At 43.0% G+C, this 13,588-nt stretch overlaps 1 protein-coding gene across 3 annotated transcripts in view; it reads right to left on the bottom strand.

The window, feature by feature from the left end:
* ZFHX3 (zinc finger homeobox 3) overlaps positions 1–13,588 on the bottom strand; it is a 255,803-nt gene that overhangs the window by 231,484 nt on the left and 10,731 nt on the right. For 2 of the 3 annotated variants that reach the window (XM_053399816.1, XM_053399814.1), the window contains exon 3: positions 10,493–10,563. The exons of the other annotated variant lie outside the window; for it this stretch is intronic. The gene's annotated coding sequence lies outside the window, so the exon portion shown is untranslated. The remainder of the gene's footprint in view (positions 1–10,492; positions 10,564–13,588) is intronic. 3 annotated transcript variants of the gene reach the window in all.

Raw genomic sequence — 13,588 nt, 5'->3', positions numbered from 1 at the left:
ATTGATTTGGTGAGGTATACAAATAACAATAATTAAATAAATATATATGAACATTGGCTTGACAAGATGTCTCAAATCTCCATTTCCAACTAGCTTTCAGATGCTCTCTCTTCTGCTTTGCTTTAAAAGTTTCAGTTTTGCATTATTATTAAGTAATTAATCACCTTAAACAGTGAGGTCCCAAACAATATAAATACAACCATAACCTAAAGATAATCACACACTAAAACATTTTTAACTCCCCTGCACACCACTGTGCAAAATGAAGGAAGGAGCTATGAGGAAGCCTTCCCCAGGCTAATCTCCACTTCCAACACTACCAGGTTTCCTTGATGCTTTCTTTTTGGCTCCCTCTCTACATCCCCAGCAGATGCAAATATCCACTCTCACTGCATATTGTGCTGCTTCATAAATCCAAGCCTTCACAAGTGGTTGCCACTAGCCTTTTTGTTCAGTCAGGGAATTGTGCTTGTTCCAGCTCTGTGCTGAGCAGGACCTGACTTGCCAGCTACACTGGATGTGTCTATCAGGGTATTAGGGCAACCACTGTGCACCTATGGCCAGAAGGTGCTCTGCCAGATTCCACACACACCCTTGTTTAGATTGGGTGAATCTAATTAGATAAGCCATCCAAGAATAGAACTATCACACTTGTGTTCAAATGCCACATCCTACTTTGTGGTGCTCTAGGAACAGTTTGTCAGGGCACCTGGCCTCCTCATGCTGGGACTACATCAAATGTCCCTATATTATGCACTATCTCCCTCAAGCCCTCATGTGCACTGATGCTGGGGAAGGAAGAAAATAATGAAATGAGACTTTGCTTCGGTTTCATAGGTAATACTGTAGCCATCCACCTCTCTCCCTCGAGGTGTAAGTGGGTCCAGCAGCCCCTGGCTAGATGAGTCCTATCGATCTAAGAGGCTCTGTGTCATTTCCAGGGGATTTGCTAAAGAAGCTACTTATGTCCCTTTTTCATTTTCACCAACTCATTACCAGCTGCTTCTGCCTTGTGTATTTCAGCAACACCTGCAGGAATGAAGCCCGCTCCCAGTCCTTTTTATCCAATTTTGATTCAGATACCCTTAATTAAAAGCAAGACAACAGTTCGCTTGACAATTGGCTGGGAAAGCTGGAGTCAGCGCACACTGGCATATGAGACTGGGGAAGAGGAGTCTTTCTTTCTTTCTTTCTTTCTTTCTTTCTTTCTTTCTTTCTCCTGCTCCCAGGTTCCCAGTTCCAGATTAAGCAACTGATCCCTGTCTTAGCTTTTAAATTAAGACTATTGTAAATTTTGGAACTTGAGAAGAGAGAGGACCCCCATGATCCTTGCAAATATCAAGTGCCTCTTGATATTGGTTACTTTCCAAAGGTAGCTGCTAGGTTACAATGTGGTATGGGAATGAAAAGGGCCCACTATGTCCACCCTGTAGGATTTCAGACAATACACATAATATTATCAAACTTTGACAGGATTAAAGATTGCTTCTTTTTCAGCCTGAAAATACAGCAGTTTCAGCCAGGCACAGAAGATGCCACCTTGTCTTCCTTAAGGAAGACAGGAAACCTAAGTACTGGATGGAAGACTGAAAAGCCCTTTTCAGTAGCTTCCCTGGCAGTGAGCATACCTTTCCATCAAGTACTTTCCAAATGGCTAGTTTTAAACAGTTTACAAGAGCTGCTCAGATGGATGTTATTGGCATCTTTTCTTTTTCTGGTAACTTTTCCTGATGCAGCAAAGATTTCACCTGGATTTCTAGCTGCTTTACCTTGTCTAAAAGGTAGAAATGAAAAGCCATTTTGTACAGTTTACAGGTCAAAACTACTAACAGAGAACAATTGTCAAGATTTTCCACATTTCTAGGAAGTTCCCGAGAAAAGACAGGTTCTCTCTTTACACACATGCAACATAGCTGAACACAGCTGAGGAAATATGGGTGGCTCTGACAAGAAAAAAGTGTCTGATTCAGTTTAAGCAACACTTCAAAATACGCATAAATACTGAATTAATACACTGCTGGTGAGGTTTGATCTAAGACTGCAATTTGCATTGGACAGCCTGCCTGCCTTCATAAGAGTTTTATCTGAGAGAAGGGCACAAAAGCACCTTATCACTACTCCAAATGCAGGCTTTTGCCCTTCCTTGCTTGCTTGGTGTTTGTAGAGACATTTGAAGAAGTCTTAAAGTTCTGTTGGTTATAATGTGCTTTCCATTAATTAATTTTAATGAAAGATTATTCAATACCATTTTCATTTAATTATCAACTTCATTTATACTCCACAGAAATAGGTTCATTCAGGGTGTAGAGAAAGAGACTTATGTTTATTAATAGAGGCATGACAGGCAGAAATTCAACAAATGAAGCATAGTGATGCACGGTAGAGGAATACACACTTCACCTCTAGAATGTCTGACTAACATGCCACTATAGCGTCCTTGTCAGGAGGAGAGGTGACCATCCCAAAGGCTTTTGCAAGTTAAATTTTAAACTCATAATATAAAACTACAAATTCAAGTAGTCACATACACACACACATCAAATTCTTGCAAGCAGCTGAATATATTTATTTACTCATGTATTTAAAATGTTTCCATTCTGCCCTTCAATCATATATTTGTAGGGCAAATTAAAATAGCTTGTAAATCACAATAAAACAGTAATAAAGTAACAAGTGACAACAGTAAAAGGTGGTACTAAAAATAATCAGACCAGAAATAAAAATATATCAAAGGTTAAAAACCTGTGAAAATAAGAATGCCTTTGCCTAGTGAATTAAAGCACAGGTGTCAAGTTAGTCTGCATGAGGAGAGAATTTCACAAGCCTGGTGCCACAACCCAAAAGGCCCTCTTCCCTATAGCCACCTTCCGCACTTCAGATGAGGCAAGTTTTAGTGTATGTAAAGCTGATAAAGAGGAAGACGTAACATTGACGTCCATGTCCGAGGCCATATACGGTTCTGAAGCTAGTCCGACAAGAAGCTAGCAAAGCTATCTGGCACAATGTGTTTCTAACACTTGGTCCCAGTTAGTAGCTGACAGTAGCTGTGTTTTGAACTAACCGCAGTTTCCAGACAGTCTTCAAAGGCACCCCATACTCACTGCAGTAGTCTTAACTGGAAGTTTCCAGAACATGGATATCTGTAGCCAAGCTCTTTCTCTCCAGGATCACAGCTCATGTATCAGCCTTGGCTGGTAAAAGGCCCTCTTGTGCCACTTGGATCTCTAGCAACAGAGCTGGAGCAATTCCTAACTGCAAATCTAATCCTTTAGCGGGAGTGATCTGGAACCTAATTCAGGGCAGGTTGGATATAATACCACTTCCATGGACAGTACCCACCACCAGTACTTCCATCTCATAAAGACTACGTTTCCTGGTCCATTGCTGCCTTGAGGCAATGAGTCAGCATTTCTATTGCTTCATCTGAATCTGAAATAAAGGAGAGCTAGAGCTGAAGGTCATCTCTAGTTATGACTGAGGGCTCGTCCACACCTCCACTTGTCTTGCTGCTTTCTCCCAGGAAAACCTGCTGTTTACTGATGAATCAGAACAAATGTCAATAGGTTTTTCTGTGGATTGACATTTGTTCTGATTCAGTGGTATACTGTGGGTTTTTCTAGGGAAAGCAGCAGGACAAATGAAAAACCGCTTTTACCTGTGCCTAGAAAGCACAGGATAAGTGGAAAACATCTCAGACTCGGCAGCAAAACTGTGGAGATGCCTTGAGTGTCAAAACTGCAGATAATCTCACTCAAAAAATTCCTGTAGATGTTAAAGCCCTCTGGGTTCCCATGGAATAGACGTCATGGAGTTAAGCAGAACTCACTCAGCACTATGAAATAGAGTGAGCCCTCCAGATAAGAGTAGAACCACTGAAGCACCATGCCCCAACTCCCAAACCAGAAACCCTATCTGGAAGAATACTTAGCTGAATCCACAGAGAGAGCCTGGAGCAGGGGTGACCAAGCAGCCATGGGTGCCATGGCACTTGTAAATATCTTCATTGGTGCTCCCAGGCAGGGACCCTGTACTCTGGGCTTTCATTTTTTTGCAAATAAGTCTCTAGCCCTCCTAGAGAGAGAAAAAGTTATGAAGCACAATGTGCAGGTACTCTTCTAAGCAGTTCCTGTGAAATGAACTTGGCTGACTGCTTCAGTGATTTTAGTCTATGCATGAAGTCAGAGGTGTGATTCATAAATAAGTTGTTTGGACACCAGGTAACAGGAATCCCTGGGGCCCTAAAGAGCTACTTCTTTCCCCTCCACTTTAGTACTTCTGTCTTTTCTACTCCTTGCATTCACCCATTTGCTGCTCTATTTGTTTTGATTTGCTGTTTGCCAGTCACATTATCTCCTCATACACCCCTAAAATTGAGGAGCTAGTAGATGACATTCTGCCTCAGGCTTCCCACTAACCTGGGCCAGTATTGCTCAACTACTACTATGGTGAGGTTTTAAATGTATTTTGTGTGTATTTTCCATGTATTTTTATTCTTTTTCATTCCTTAAAAACTCAGACTAGCCAACCAGCATTAAGTATGTATTTTTATTTGTGACTATATATGAAATATGGCTGGCTATAGTAATTCAAAAGTATTCCTCAATTCAGCTATCTTTTAATTTCCAGCTCTACAACAATACCCCAGCAAGAAACAAAGTTACAGCCAGTGCCTGTAAAAGAAGGTTTCCCACCAAAAATATTCAGATAACAATAAATAAATAAATAAATAGTTTTTTTATGTGTTTAAACCATTTAATGTTATCATCTCTCTTCTTTTTCTTCTGTTTTGGAGTTGGCAGCCATTTTGTGTAACACTTCTGGCAGGAGCCATTTTCTTACTGGTGCTATTTTCTGAGTGGTGCCTTCTCAAAACTCTAAATGTGCCCCTAGACCCCAAAATGTTGGTGATCGTTGCCTGAAGAATAAGTAGGGTCACATTCCCCCGTCCTTCTCCCGTTACGGGTTATCTGCCCAAGCAACAAGATAGTTTCTGTGCCAAAATGAAGCCTGAAACAATACCAAAATTTAGCACTAAATGGGGGGCCATTTCCAAAAAAAAGAGAGTGGCAATTTCAGGAGGTGGAGTGTCAAACCAGTTTGTGGGAGGGAGCTGCTTATTTCACTAGTAGCAACAGCAGTCTGCATTGATGGCTCTTTTTTCCCTTTTAAGTGACACTGCCTGCCACCACAGGTTTTTAATGAAAGTGGCTGCAGCTAGAGCTCTTGGTCCAGCCACTATCATGTTTTTTCACTCTCTACATATTAGCCATTTGAAACCCTGGTTTGGCTCTGAGTGGGAGAAAGGGAAGCTTGCCTCTGCTGCTCCTCTTGTGGGCACAACATTTAAAAGCAGAAAATAGCCATCACCATGGGCACCACTGTCACCAGGATAAGCAGCTCCCAACCACTTAAATGGCAAACTGATTAATGCTCCCCTCAGGTTCCCACTTGTAAAAAGGTAAAGGACCCCTGGATGGTTAGTCCAGTCAAAGGCAACTATGGCGTGTGTGGTGCTCATCTTGCTTTTCAGGCTGAGGGAGCTGGCGTTTGTCCACAGACAGCTTTCTGAGTCATGTGGCCAGAATGACTGAACCACTACTGGCACACGGAGGACCGTGACAAGTGCCAGAGCACACAGAAACGCCATTTCCCTTCCCCGCTGCAGCAGTACCTATTTACCTACTTGCACTGGTATGCTTTCGAACTGCTAGGTTGGCAGGAGCCGAGACAGAGCAATGGGAGCTCACCCCATTGCACAGATTCAAACTGCTAACCTTCCAATCAGCAAGCCCAAGAGGCTCAGTGGTTTAGACCACAGTGCCACCCGTGTCCCTGGATCCAAAAGACACTATGGTGGCAAAGTCTATTATTTGCTGCCATTATCACTACTGAGAGTGAGCTCAATAATGAGCTTTTTCTGAGTTTAGTTGGATCCACATCTAGATGTCTGCCACTTGTGTTTTTGCAATCTCCCAGTCTGCTTCATTGCCTCTAGCTCTGAGAACAGGCTTCTCAAACAGGACCACCACCCTAGTAGAGGGCAATGGCTGAAGAAGTCATCAGGCATCTCATACTGGGGAATCTAATATGACAGTTGACCATCACAGTATGAAACCAAGTGTTCACTCACTTCCCAAAGGAAAGACTTCTACTGCTGGGTAAATACATCTGCAGATAGGAGGGGATTAGGGGAGTGACTGACGGCAAGCTATCCCACCACACCATGCTGCTCCAATGGCAGCAGAGGTGGTAGAAGCCAAATCACTACCAGGTGGTGCCCCAGGCTGGCTGGTGCTGCCCCTCATTACACACTATTAGGAAACACTCAACATCCAACTATAAGCATGGGGGTCCAACTGGACAAGAAATCAGAGATCTGTGAGACATCTCTTTAAATTTCTTTAAGAACAAGCCATGGGGAGTGCCTAAAGCACTCTCCTCCCACACCTATGGCATTTTCCTGGTGTAAATGGCCACCTCAAGCTGCAACTTGTTTCATTACAGAAAAACATTTGAGCCTAGAAATGAATTTCCAAAGAACTTTGAGCATATTAGCAGTGATGAGAATTATAAGAAATCATTATTTAAATTTAAGATAAGCCCAGAAATGAGACAACATACATAGTGAAATGCTCTGATACCTGAGCTGATATTGGTCTGGCAAAACTGAGCTATAAATAAAGTACAGTTTCTTCATGTTGGCAGTTGTGCTCCCAAACTTCAAAGCTACTCGAGTCAGCCCAGCCATTTTCTGCATCTAACATGATCAGGTGGGTGACACCTCCTTTGCCAAGTTCTTGGGCAGGAACACAGGTTCCTAGAAGGGAAAAGCTGAAGCACAGGGTGGGATACTGTAATGTTAAGAGTGAACTGCACATTCACTTTCCTAAAGCCTTTGGGCTGCACTTGTGCAGACAGAATATTCCAGCAATTCAAATGATTTCTTCAGCACTATGAGCAGCACAAAAATGTTGCTTCCACAGGACTCTCATGAGGGTTTTATAAACTTAATTAATAGATGATAGATATTTGCAGCTTTAATTCCAGTTCAACTAAAGCCTTTTTTCTGGGAAATTCCAAGTCTCAGCCAACATCAATGAAGTTAGAGCTTTTCTGGGCAGCCTGAGGGCAGCCAGGTACTAGCAGGTGTCTGCTGCTTGAAAATCAATTAACACAGACCCTGCATTCTGGCCACTAAAACTGCTTTGCTGCTGCATGTGACTAACTGCTGCTTTAGATTCTGAAAATGGAAATATTCCCACAAACAGAATTTCTTCAAAAAATTATGTTGGTTGCGCCAAAGGGGAGGGAGGGGTAAGAGGGTTCCTGGATCACTATAGCATGGGCTTGCCAGGAAAAGAATTCCTGGTGCAAAGTCCACAGAACTTCTCAGGACAGAAATGTCATTTATCACCTATATTTAAAGTTGAATTTGCTGATATTTTATGGTATTCGATATTATTTCTATTAACATTTTATGCTGAAATTACAGAATGATTCGTGAGTACTGAATTTTTGATTGCTTTTACACTTGCTGGGACACTATTAAAGTTGATTTACGTTAATAGCACTGTAAGAAGATATTAACAATGAAATTTCCAAAAGCACTTAGCATCCCATAATTGGAGTTAAATGACAAAAAGAGAGAGGATAATAAAGCAAGGGGAAAGAAAAGAAGAGAGGGAGATTTTTGACAATATTCCCTCTGCTACCCTCTGTTTGCCATTACACCATACAAGCTTGTTCCATGAAAGAATAAAACTACCAGTCAAGAAAGGGAATCCTGCTTAGCTGACTGAGAAATGTGGTGCAAAGGTGAAGGACTCAACAATAAAGTAGAACTTAAGAGGCAGAACTTTCTGATTGTTTCTTTTTCTGACAAGTAAACACTCCTTTCAGTGTTTACTGTACTGTTTATGGCAATCAGAGATTCTGGTGAAGGAGATACAGTGATATGTGTCAATAAAAATTCATATAGACAGAAGCCCAATTACAAGAAAAGGCCTTTGCCAAAATGAACTAGCCTGCATTGCAAAAAGTGTCAAACCAAAGATAGCCATGATTGCTTCTCTGCTTTTATTCCTATGAGCTGATCTGCACATCACATAACACTGGAAACTTGGGTGGGAGTCATCCCAATCTCTGCATCAAGTACAAGAACCGCTACATGCTAGCAGAGGCAGGGGGCATGATTACTGACCCTTTGCCCTAAAGGAAGGAGCGGTGAGGGGTCCCCATGCAGATCCGGCACAGTTGGTCTTCTAGGTGAGGGTCAGTCCTTCTCTGCAGTCATAATTGTTCCTTGTTCAGACTTTCATGCAAGGAAAACCTATCATATTTTCCCTCATCTTTAATTGTGGTATTACTGCCCATTAGGGGTGCATGGGGTGTTAGGGGAGGGATAGCGCATCTGGTGAGGGACACATCATGCTCCTTCCGGGGAGGTCTGTCCACCTTTGGTCTCCACCCCTGCACTCTTACCTGTGGCTACTGAAGCTGTCAACATGCAACAGTGGCCACACTCCAGGAACAGTTTCGACTGGCTGGCTAAAGCAGGTGAGGGTAACTGATGGGTCTCAAACCCTTGATGAGTTAGGGACTTCCGCTGCATGAGAATACAGACTGGTGGATTGAGACCAATAGTGGGTCCAATGGTCAAGGAAGCAGTTTCTGCACATGATGGAGAGGGAAGTGAGGGGCAAATGGGGCTTGTCAACCTGGGAAGGTAGCCCATTTAGGAGAAGGAAAACCCTGATCCTAAACCTTCACTGCCCTGGGGGGGATGTTTGGGAGAAGAAAAGGCTAAGGAGTAAACCCTAAGAGTGAAGCCACTAAGATGGCTGGAGGGTGCCTTGTACACCTCGTTCTGACAACTCCTGTAGTGAAGCTGGTGCCGAACATATTGCTCTGATTTCCATTGGACCACATCAGTGAGGCCGAGAAGGGGAGGGTGTTGTCATCAAGGCAGCCCAGGACCTCCATACTTGTGCCCCAGGGAGGTCACTTTGGTTTGACTTCACCCCCGAAGGTGTACTCCATTGTCTCTTGAGACAGACGGGTGCCAACAACTGCCCATTAGCTAAGTTCAAGGCGTTTAGAGAAGTTTTTAATGTTTTATGTTTTATCGTGTTTTTATTATTCCGCTGGGAGTTGCCCAGAGTGGCTGGGAAAACCCAGTCAGATGGGCAGGGTATAAATAATAAATTTATTTATTTATTTATTTATTTAGTTAGTTAGTTAGTTAGTTAGTTAGTTAGTGCTGGTTTTGGTGTATAAAGCCCTAAGCAGCTTGAGACCAGGATAACTGAGAGATCGTCTCACCCCTTATATACCCAGCTGATCATGTGCTCTGCCAGTGAGGGGCTTTTGTAGATACCATCTTATCGGGAGGTCTGTTCCACATAATGTAGTGTTATGGCACCTCCCCTTTGAAATTCCCTCCCCTTGAATATTAGACAGGCACTGTCTCTGTAGTCTTTTCAGCACCTACTGAGAATACCTTCCTCTTTCAACAAACCCTTTAAGCAGAAATCTTTCCCATTTGGCAACTGCAGTGTAATTGTTTTTAATATGTTGTTATTGTTTTATTTTTTCTTGTTTGTAACCCTGGGTTCCTCTGGGAGGAACAGTGGAATAGAAATTTAATAAATAAATAAAATATTCATAAGCACCTTCTTTGGCAACCCTGCTTGGGAGGCCAAGAACTGGAATTAACACATGTCACAGGGCAGATGTGGTGGCAGCAGAATTAATAACTGGGTTTGAGCAGTTGTGATGAGCAGGGGCATCTCATCCCCCTGTGATATCAATGTCTCTGCTAGTTGGATTGTGTGAGCTTAGCAGAAGCCAGAGAGAAGTTTGCTTTAAAAAAAACAAAAAAACCCCAGCCTTTCTCCTACTGGTGACAGCTGATGCTTTAGGGGTAGGCTATGTACAAACAGTAGATTTCACAGATGCAACAGTATTGGAAAATTAGCACAGCCACAACTCAGCTTGGTGGGATATACACACTCAAGTTCTGTGTCCCACCACTGCCTCTGGGAAAACCAGGTTTTCTTTGATGAGGATGCCTATAATTATTGAGTTCTCCTGAACAGTTAAGTCCAGTCAAAGGCGACTATGGGGTTGCAGCGCTCATCTCACTTCCAGGCTGAGGGATCCGGCATTTGTCCACAGACAGCTTTCAGGGTCCTGTGGCAAGCATGACTTAACTCTACTGGTGCAACGGAACATGGTGACAGAAACCAAAGTGCACGGAAACGCCATTTACCTTCCGGCCACAGCGGTACCTCTTTATCTACTTGTACTGGCGTGCTTTCAAATTGCTAGGTTGGCAGGAGCTGGGACGGAGCAACAGCAGCTCACCCTGCTGTGGGGATTTGAACCGCCAACCTTCTGATCGGCAAGCCCAAAACAAGTGCGCTCCCTGTGGCATATAAGAATTGTCCCTAGGTAACCAGACAGACGGGTTTGAAAAGCAGAAGGAACTCACTTGTTTTTCCATGAACCTGTAGAAGGATGTGTGGCTGCCCAAGAGCATATTACACAGAGCTGGACCATTTCCTAGAAGGGAAGGAAGAAGGGTTGTATCCAAGTTTAGTCATGCTCAAGCAGAACTATTGAAATTAATGGACATTACTAACCTAGGCTCATTAATTTCAATGAGTCAACTCTAAATAGAACTTAGCTGGATACAAACCATACTGTGTAGGTAAGGTAGTAGCAGATAGCTGTTTACATTGACCTTCTGCCCCCAGATTCTGGGCCATGGAAATGCTCTAGGCAGTGTGGGACAGACATGTTACCTCTGCTATCCATTTTGCACACTTTTGCCAGCTTCCTGGTTAGCATGTTCAGGCACATTTCAGCTGAAGAATGGGTGGGGGAGAAGCAGATGTGGCTTGGGACCCCAGAATGGTTCTATTACTGGAAGCCGCTGCTGCAAACTGACTGTCGTCCCCCACAAACCTCCCTGTCCCCTGTTCCTGATTTTCTTTCCAGGAATTTACAAACATTTTCCACAGATCAATATTGGTATTGATTATTCATTGTGAGTGAATCATGTGTCTTTGGTGATCCAGCCTGGCGTAAGCAGCCAAAGGCTGCTGCAGTAAAAAAGAAGGAAGGAAGGAAAGAACAACATACATACATACATACATACATACATACATACATACAAAAAAACAAAAACCAACAACCCAGAAGGCAAGAGGGACCCCGCTCTTGCTGGGCTTGCTGCTGACAGCAATGCACTGACAGAAGGGAAGAAAGGAAGGAAAACGCAAAGGCAAGTAAAAGCATGGAGAGGAGGGGGCAGCAGAAAGAAAGATGACAAAGTCTCAACTGGCAAGTGTGTTCCTTCCAGGGCACCTTGGGAGACATGCAGTCCAGCCATCGCCATTCCAGGCACAGATGCAGTGGACCTTTTGATCAGGGAATAAGAAGTGACTCATGTTTCTGGTATCTGCTACGTAACAACATTGGGGGAATTCCTTGGCTCACTGACAGCAAAGGAGGAAAGCCGAATCAATGAGGTAACAGTAGATTGCTTTCTACTGCCTTCCTAGGAATACACAGTCATCCTGGATGTCTTTAGCATCTCACCGCTTCTGAACATTTAAATGGATCAACATCATTTACAAAGTGAGTAAATACAAAGCCTTTCATAATTTGCTTGCCAGCTAATGCAAAACTGTATTTTTTAGACTTGGAGAAAATCAGATCGTTGTGGCATTTGGTGTACATATACATGTGGAGAACAGCCGAGGGGGGTGGGGAGCAGCTAATTGCTGGTTATGTTTTAAAAGGGATTATGAAAAAAGACAGAGAAACGATCACAGGAAAACAGTCTGGATCACAGCCAAAATCAAAGATGAGCAAGGCTGGAGTGCCTGAGACGGCACCAGCTGTTTCTGACAGCTCTTGGATGGGGTTTCTTGGTATTTCCTATGGATGGCAAAGCCCCTGGAACCAGGGAGATTTCTATGGTGTCAAGAACTGGAGCTGGGAGAAGATGGCTAAGTAATGATTAACTGGGGGTTGCCGAAAACCCTTTTTGGAGCCTCAAGCAAATTCAGAGAGCAAGAGAGCACAAAAGATAAGAGTCTTAAAAATTAACCATTCAACAACAGAAGTAGACATTTTTCCATCTCCTGAAGACACCATGACTTTTCAATACAGGAAGGCTGGATTAGTTAACTTCACTTTTGATAAAGGACCTAGGAAGCCTAGACATACTTTCTGTACCAGCTGGACTGAAATGTATAAATTCTTCCTGGAATCAAAAGGGGGGGGGGGAAATACTCCAAATGCCTCCCCAAGCAGGGAACTGCAATACAGAAAAAATAAGCTTTCTGATGGAATGTGAACTGGCTATCTTCATTCCAGTCTCTGTTCAACATGGCCATTTCAGAGCAGGACAAAGTAAGTCTCTTCTTCAAGGTCTTAGTCTCTCTTCATCATGGCTGTATTTTATCCCATCAAACTCTGTGGTGGCTCAGAAGAAGAAACCGTGTTGTCTATGCAAGCAGGAATCTTTGGGGGCATGGGTGAGGGTTAAGGCGGCAGCAGCATCAACTAATACAATAGACCTTTGAACATTTCATTCTTGAACCATCTTCCAAAGGCTGTATATGTGGCATTGTATATGAAAAGAAAGAGAGCACAAGATAAGCAAAAAGCAGGCAAGTAAAATGCTTGGGCATTTCCGTAGTCATTATCAGCATAACTAGTCTGGTTGTAAGCTCCATGCTGTGGAGTGCCTGCACAGACCTGATTGGCATGTTAAACCGAGAGTGCTTCAGTAGCACACTAACCAAGTTATGATAAACCCAGGCAATCAGCAAGTGGTAATCTTCCTTGCTCTAATGTGTCAGAGGCAGACTCACAGCTACCGGTACTTTGTTCCTTTGTTAGCCTCTTCTGCATTGAGATTTTTGCTTTCCTGATTTTTTAAAAAGACTGGAAGAGAAGGTTGTACAGTGGTACCTCGGGTTACAAACGCTTTGGGTTACAAACTCTGCTAACCTGGAAGTAGTTACCTTGGGTTACGAACTTTGCCCCAGTATGAGAACAGAAATCGCATGGCGGTGGCGCGGCGGCAGCAGGAGGCCCCCATTAGCAAAAGCGCACCTCATGTTAAGAACAGTTTCAGGTTAAGAATGGACCTCCAGAACAAATTAAGTTCGTAACCCGAGGTACCACTGTACTTCCAATAGCTATAATGAAAACAAACAAGCTCTCAGAACAGGTGGAGCAGACAAAGCATGACAACAATATCCAAAAGAGACCTTTGCAGTGTTGGAAGTCAAGCCCAAGTTTGTTCATTTGTTTTATGTCCCACCTTCCCCCTAGTACAGGACCCAAGGTGGTTCACAACATGAATATAAACAAATACAACGAAAACCACACTAATCAATATAATTTTTTTTTTACCAAGTTAGTCTATTAAAACAGCAGTGAATCCAAACACTTAAAAACATTTTAAAATGTAACAGCAAAAAACAAATAAACAAAACCATACAACACCCTGCCACAACAGCCAGTTAGTAGAAAAAGTCCTCTCTAAACAAAAAAGTCTTTACCGGCC

This window comes from Podarcis raffonei, chromosome 8 (genome assembly GCF_027172205.1).
Source record: "Podarcis raffonei isolate rPodRaf1 chromosome 8, rPodRaf1.pri, whole genome shotgun sequence".
NCBI lineage: Eukaryota > Metazoa > Chordata > Lepidosauria > Squamata > Lacertidae > Podarcis > Podarcis raffonei.
Note: the sequence above shows the minus strand (reverse complement) of the source record. Positions and strands in the feature narration are given on the sequence as shown.